This window comes from Sinocyclocheilus grahami, unplaced genomic scaffold, assembly GCF_001515645.1.
Source record: "Sinocyclocheilus grahami isolate Dianchi unplaced genomic scaffold, SAMN03320097.WGS_v1.1 scaffold269.1, whole genome shotgun sequence".
Taxonomy (NCBI): Eukaryota; Metazoa; Chordata; class Actinopteri; order Cypriniformes; family Cyprinidae; genus Sinocyclocheilus; species Sinocyclocheilus grahami.
In genome coordinates, this window is record NW_015505448.1 from 942,465 (window position 1) to 950,738 (window position 8,274).

Genomic DNA, 8,274 nt, shown 5'->3' on the forward strand with positions numbered 1-8,274 from the left:
CAGCTCAGCGTGAAAAGAGCTTTCCAGGAGCATTTCAGTCCTTGGTAGTGTGACTGAAGCGAACAATCAACTATGGGTGACTAGGCAGGCACTGTCAAAAGATCGCCGGGATAAAGTTGTGGACAGTCACAAGTCAGTCAGTGAAGCACAGTGAAGTCTATTATTAAGCAGTGGAAAGTATTTGGTACAACACAGACCCTCCCTGGATTAGGATGTCCTCCAAACTGGATGAAAGAGCCAAGAGGAAACTGGTCAGAGAGGTGACCAAGAGGCCGACAGCAACTCCGAAGCAGCTGCAGGAATTTATGACAAAGACTGGTCATTATGTGCATGTGACAACAATATCACAAATTCTCCACTAGTGTGGCTTGTATGGGAGGGTCACAAGAAAAAATCCACTCCTCAAGAAAGGCCTCATGCAGTCACGACTGAGCTTTGCCAAAACGCACCTTGAAGATTCTGAGGCAGATGAGACTAAAATTTAATTATTTGGCCTCAATACCAAACGATATGTCTGACGGAAATCCAGTCCAGCTCACCATCCAAATAACAGCATTCCTCCAGTAAAGCATGGAGGTGGTGATATCCTGTTATGAGGGTGTTTCTCTGCAGCGGGGACTGGAGCACTTGTCAGGATAGAAGGAAAAATGGATGGGGCGAAATACCGTCAAATTCTCAAGGAAAATCTGCTGCCCTCTGCCAGAAAGTTGTCAATGGGAAGAAGGTTTACCTTCCAACATGACAATGACCCAAAGTCAGTGGTGTAAAGTATTTGAGTAAATGTACTTCGTTACTGTACTTAAGTATTTTTTTGGCTACTTTGTACTTGTACTGAGTATCAAAAATATAAGCAACTTTTACTCTCTACTCAACTACATTATTGATTGAATATATGTACTCTTTACTCCACTATATTTGAACTGACACTTATGCCGAGTTCACACTGCACGGTTTTCAAACTCGTCGGATCGCCGTTGTTTTCACACTGCGTGACTATCTGGGGTAGCAGTCAGTTGCTGCTGTGTTCACATTGCACGATGGATCAGCGACAGGGGGTTTCACACTGCATGACTTCACAATAGGAAGAATCGCCGACAGCTCTGTCTGGTCCGCAAACTACGTTTCACAACAAAACACATGCGAGAAATGATAAGGAAAATAACGCGAGAACCCGCGTGCGTCGGACCGGAGTTCTCGTGAGCAAGACTGTAATTATTTTAAATATATATATATAGCCTGCAAATTGTCTGTGAGCTGATTTCCAGCTACAAGGAGAAAAAGAAAAACAGATTATGCAGGGAACAGGGATTGGGTGTTCTGCAAAGAGAGTTGGAGGTAAATAATTTAGCAGTAACTGTTATGCTGATGTTGTGGCTGGTCAAGCAAATGTGTGTGCTTGTTTCTGTATGATATAATTGTTCATATATCTATTAAAATACTGATATTCTGGTCTATAACTCCTCCCCGCTGCCCTGTATCTTGGTCTCTCATTGGCTGTAGGTCATCGTCGATGTGTTTTTTTTAGTCAGAAATCATTGCACACAGCGTGATTGTGAATCGGCGACAGCTCCAGATATTTAGCATGCCAAATATTTCGCGGGCGTCGGCGACGCATCGGCGATTCCCTCAGATCGTGTCTTTGATAATTCACACTGCGTGATTGTCACTCGCGTGCACGAGCACCGATTTGCCTCCGATGTCGGGCATTTGTCGTAGATTTCGCAAAACCTGTCGGCGAGTGAAAAATCGGGCTAAAATCGTGCAGCGTGAACTCAGCATTACTGTTACTCATTACATTGCGATTGTGCATGACAAATCGCAAACTTTATCTGCCTTGGCTTATTTCTTGGGCGGAAGAGGCGATATCGTCATCTGCAGGGTATTGGATGCTATTTGCCTTTATGCAGTAAATGAAGGTACTCCACGTGAATTAGCAGCTTGTCGAATGTCAGGGGTTTCACATAAATTAGCGACATGGCTGCAGCCACTGATGAAGTCGAAGCCAGCACATCATGCAATGCCAGCACTGACGACCATCCATGGCCTTATTTGAAAGAAATGTTTTCGTTTGCCGGTGTACATAATGACTCTTACAGGATGCAGTGTCTACTTTGTTTGCCACGAACCACGAAAATAAGTGCTTTTAAGAATTCATCGTCAAATTTGAGGAAACGCATTGAGGTAAGAGCCTATTTAATGGTAATTTGATGTGAATTTAGTGAATGATGTGAACCATGTCTGAGTTTACAACGGTATTTTCAGCATAATGTTTGTTAACATAACTTTGCTTTTTGTCAGCAATACCAAAAGTTAATACAGTTACTGATATGACAAAAACCACTGCGACATTACTATATTTTAGTTTAAAAATTGTAGTGCAATGTGAATGAATGTAGTCACTGAAATTAAATCTAATCCATTTGAATGTTGAATATGGGAAGCCTGCTAACATAAATTGTGCATCAGGTGTATTTAGCTGTGAGTTTGTGATGTGTTTATCATTGAATTAATATGTATTTTACTAAGTTGAAAAATAACACCGCTCCAGTTTCATTTTAATACAGAGAAAGCATCCTAATCACTTGAAAAATTACTCAGACCTGACCTCGATCGCACAGAAGAGGCAGAATGTGAGCAAATATATGGAGCCCCTAACGAAACAACTCAAAATTGGAGAGACCAAGATCATTTCTCAAGCAACCGTTGATAAAAGTGTACTGCGGTTCATTGTATATGGTCTCCAACCTTTTAGCGTGGTTGAAAAAATGAATTTAAGGACCTGATTCATGACTTGCAGCCTAACTCTACTGTACGATCAAGATCAACCATCTGTGCCAAGATAGAGGAAGCTGCAGGAGGAATGAAGAAAAGTGTAACAGAAGCCATGAGAGGGGTGGAATACATCTGTACAACCACTGACTGCTGGAGTTCAAGGCGGCGCAGCTTTATAGGTATGACAGCGCACTGGATTGACCCAGACAATCTACACCGATGCTCTGCAGTGCTTGCCTGTCGACAATTAAAGGGGTCGCACACGTTTGATGTACTTGCAGCTGCGATACATAACATACACTCTCTGAATTTGAGATCTATGAAAAGTTGTCTGTATAACAACAGACAATGGATCAAATATTTTTGATCAGAAGATGAGGATGAATCTGACACTCAAGATGAGGAGAAATGTAAGGAAATTGAATATGTTGAGGTTGCTGAAATTCTAGCCAAGGATGATCTTGAATTTAATTTGCCCAAGAATCAACGTTGTGCTTGCCATCTTCTGAACCTGGTTTCCACTGTGGATGTTGACACTGCTCAATCGGATGAAACCTACAAAAGGTTATCAAGATCATCATTCTCCAAATGTTGGACCTTGTGGAACAAGAGTGGCCGGTCCACCAAAGCTGCAGAGATAATGGAAGAGGAATGTAGTATGCAATTAATACGTCCAAATGCCACACGATGGAACTCTTTGTTTCTTTCAGTGGAGAGGATCCTGAAGATCATGAAGGAAAAGGGAGATGGTGCTTTCTGGAATCTCTGCCCTTTTGAGCTCCGATAAAATTACCATTGCAGCCATTATCTGAGGAAGCTGTGGATACAAAACTATGAGGCCCTTCAAACAGAAACGCCATGTCATATTGAACTTGTGATGAACTGGTCCTCAGTATATTGATAAAATAAGTGCTGATGCTTGTTTTTCTCATATTACACAATTAATTTTGTCAGTCTCATTTGTACCAGAAATTCAAACCTCTATTCTCACTGCTTTTGATTAACAACTGCTCTGACCCTCGCACACTTTTCAAAACTTTCTCTTCTCTTCTCTGTCCTCCTCCCCCTCCCCCTTCATCAACTCTTATAGCTGATGACTTTGCAATTTTCTTCACAAATAAAACAAGAACCATCAGTGACCGATTCCCCACACCACAAACTGATGATAACTTCATAACGACAAATACACACTCTCTCTCCTCCTTTTCTCCAATCTCGGAGACGGACGTTTCCAAACTTATCCTTTCCAATCATCCTACTACTTATCCACTTGATCCTATCCCCACTCACCTCCTTCAGGCCATTTCTTCTTCAGTCATACCTTCGCTTACTCACATTATCAACACCTCTCTTCACACTGGTACATTTCCCACAGCATTTAAGCAGGCTCGGGTAAGCCCACTGCTTAAAAACCTCTCTCTAAATCCAGCACTTTTAGAAAACTACAGACCGGTATCCCTTCTTCCATTCATTGCAAAAACACTTGAGCGAGTTGTGTTCAACCAACTCTCTATGTTTCTTGCACCGAACAACCTCCTGGACAGCAACCAATCTGGCTTAAACTCCTTCCAGGACAGCCAGAAACCTAGGAGTTGTGATCGATGATCAGTTAAGCTTCACCGACCACATTGCTACAATGGCCCGGTCCTGCAGATTTGCCTTATACAACATTAGGAAGATTAGACCCTTCCTGTCAGAGCAAGCCACACAACTTCTTGTCCAAGCTCTTGTTATCTCCAGATTGGATTATTGTAATGCTCCCTTGGCAGGCCTTCCCGCATGCACTATCAAGCCTCTGCAACTGATCCAGAATGCAGCCATGAGAGTGGTCTTCAGTGAGCCAAAAAAAGCTCACATTACTCCTCTCCTCATCAGGTTACACTGGCTACCAGTAGCCGCTTGCATCAAATTCAAGGTACTGATGCTTGCCTACAAGACCACCACTGGCGCTGCACCAATATACCTAAACTCGCTAGTTCAAACTTATGCGCCCTCCAGAAGCTTGTGTTCTGCAATTGAACGGCGCCTTGTGGTGCCATCCCAAAGAGGCACAAAATCACTCTCACTGACCTTTTCATGGACTGTGCCTGGCTGATGGAATGACCTCCCGATCTCAATTCGAACAGTCTTTAGCCATTTTCAAAAAACATCTAAAGACACATCTTTTAACTCGCTAGTTCAAACTTATGCGCCCTCCAGAAGCTTGTGTTCTGCAATTGAACGGCGCCTTGTGGTGCCATCCCAAAGAGGCACAAAATCACTCTCACTGACCTTTTCATGGACTGTGCCTGGCTGATGGAATGACCTCCCGATCTCGAACAGCTGAGTCTTTAGCCATTTTCAAAAAACATCTAAAGACACATCTTTTTCGCCAGCACCTGATCAACTAATACTAGCACTTACCTATTCTATTCTGTTATATTCCTTTTTTTTATTTATAATAATAAAAAAAATTTAACCTAGCTATGTGTACTGTGCTAGACTAACTGAGACTTGTCATGGCACTTGTATACTGTTGCTCTCTTGTTGGTCTGATTGCTTCTATTGTTCTAATTTGTAAGTCGCTTTGGATAAAAGTGTCTGCTAAATTATTAAATGTAAATGTTTTGAGCAAGCAATGCTAGCTTAACAAATATACATATACTAGATGTTTTAAAGACCTGATCAACCTAGTGAGAGAATATATTATATTCTACTACACCACAGTGTTTCTCAATCTGAGGGCAAGCATTGGGTTGGAGTACTTTCCACCACCCTCCCCCGCAGAATGCTGCCACCTGGCAGAATCTTCTGCATCTCCCGTCCAAGACATGTAGGTGTAATGTCAGATTACTTTTCTTAGGGAATTAATTATTAATTAATTCAGGTTTTGAGAAGACTCGAATCTGAAAATTCGAAGTCAACCTGATTAGAACTGATTTCAAATTTGATAGTTTACACTTTATCAACTACTCGTCCCGCGAGACGTTAACGTCCGTGTATATTAACGATTCTGTTCATATTACTTCGTGGCCAACGACACATAAACAAAATGGTAATCTTATTAATTTTGAGCAAGGTAACAAGATCTTGGCAAGGTTCAACTTTAAAATTACAACACAAGACAATGATTCTTTATAAATGAAACAAGAATGTATTGGCTATTCTAGATTACATTAAACTAAGCTAAAACACACATGCATACACACAAAGGTTCAGGGAAATTATGTTAACAGAGTTCTGAGGAAAGCCCAAAGTTTTAGCAAGATATTCACTACAGTTCTTTTACTTGCAACCTGAGAAAATTCATAAAGCAGATACTTGACTTATGTTTACTGCTTAAAATTAGCTCGGCACCAGTTCAGCAGATAGAAGCTTTGTTTGTTTACTTGCGTTTGGGTGACAGCTGGAAAGCTGAGTTTCCTTGTTTGGCTGCTTGAGGGAATTTCGTTGCTGATTGGTTGCTGAGATGACGTCGGGATGGCGTCCTTTTGGGAGAGCCCTCGGTGGTGATTGGTTGGTTGCCGGGTGACGGAGGAGCCTCGAAGTTCTTCTGAGAAAGTCTGATTTGGCAAGACTTTGAGTTCTGCAGAGTTATGAAGCTTCAAAGGAGTGGTTGAGTTCTGGATGACCGATCGCTTTGGTGGTAAGCGTGTGAGCACAAGTTGGAGTGCTATTAACACGGCGAAAGGTGAAAAAGCAAGCAAGTCTGTCTTGCATTGGGTTTTTGATCTGCGGCATAAGTCCGTTCCACGGCGCGATCTTCCAATCGACTTCTTGCAAGGCGGAGCGTGCATACATTAACATGAGGCTTCAATTTATCATGTGGAGAAATATCTTTGCAGGTTTTGTTAATAACTTCTATAAAGTGTCGTACAACGCACATCGTTCAAAATAACAGCTTTTCACTCATTTCAATGTTATTCGAATATCATGACCATTCCCACAAGCCCAAACTTTGCATATCTGGCATACACAGAGTACCTTTAATAACTTTATCCATTAAAAGGGGTTATAAAACATCGATTAAACTTCATAGGTTAAAATAAACACATCAAACAGAAAGCCTATTATTTGGGAGTATATTGCTCCGATACTTTAAATGATTTTAAATGTTGTCTTTTAAACTTGGTCCATGCAATGTCTGCGTTTCCTCTCTTAATAGAGAAAGGAAGAGGGGAAGAATTTCCTGAGGTCCATACACGTCACGCGGTGGTTTGCTGAGTTTGGTTGAATCACATTATCACTGTTCTTTAGGTCCGTTGTTTTGCAAGCCTGAGGGTGTGATTAAATTACTTGTCTGTTTCCTGTTGGATATAAGAGTTCCATACATTGAGCGATCACAAGACATCACGAGGTATCTATATGTTGTGAAAGCACTTTTCAGTCCTGATACAAAAGATCTCTGTGTTATCTCCTGATTGGATTAGTTCGTCATCACTCCTCTGAGTAGATGAGACGAGACTGACAGGAAGTCGACCCAGAATATTGGAGTCATGTGCTGGGGTGATTAGCTTAGACCTCATGCTGGTTGATTCCATGGCATGTCAGTGTCTGTATATAGATGGGAATCCCTACATAGGTTTACCTGGTCTTTGACGGCGAGGGCTTACAGTGCTGCTGGACAAGCCGCCTCCGCCATCCACTCCATGGCCATCCTGCAGGTCCATCAGGCAAAGGTATTGAAAGATCTGGACAAGGGTAGTCCTGACCCAGAGTTGCTGCAGGAACTGTGTTCGGCAACAAACTATGCTCTCAGAGATATGAAGGTTACGGCGCAGGCCCTGGCTCAGGCAATGTCCACATTGATGGTCCAGGAGCGCCACCTGTGGCTTAACCTTGCGAAGATGAAGGATGCTGACAAGATTCGCTTTCTTGACACCCTAATCTCCCAAGGCGATACTGTCGAGAACTTTGCTTGCACAGGGTAACTCAAGTACCCTGTGCAAGATCTGGGAGGACGAGGAACAAGTCCTGATGGTTGTGCCCTTTTGGCCCAACCAGACTTGGTTTTCAGAGCTCATGCTCATGACGTCGGCTCCTCCCTGGCGAATTCGCCTGAGGAAGGACCTTGTTTTCAGGGGCAGGGCACAATCTGGCACCCACATCCGGAACCATCCCCAGGGATGGTGAACCCTAGACAACCATCACTTTAGAACCTTTGTGGTAGAGTTTGGTGAAGGAACTCATCACCATGCCCATTACTTGTGGAGCTGCCCCTTCCAGGTAAGACTTTGTATTGTGGTTGGTGCTCTGTATGTACTGGTTGCCCTGTCGGTCACCCCATATGATGTAGCCCACCACAGACACCTCCCTATATAGCACTCCCCCTTGCATAGTCTCATGGGCAAATTCTGCACACCAATATTTCATTGGCCTTTTCTGATACTCTCAGAGGGGATTGGGGTTCTCAAGGATGACCCCCATACTGTCATTCCGACACACGTCTCCATTCCTTCCATCAGGGAACGAGGGTTACCATATATAAACAGGACATTTGGATCTCTCCTATAATTGACTGAG

The 8,274-nt window shown here is 42.8% G+C and overlaps 1 pseudogene; it reads left to right on the plus strand.

Moving 5' to 3' along the window:
• Positions 1-212: 212 nt before the first annotated feature.
• LOC107599637 (uncharacterized) lies at positions 213-5,135 on the plus strand (annotated as a pseudogene).
• Positions 5,136-8,274: the final 3,139 nt, after the last annotated feature.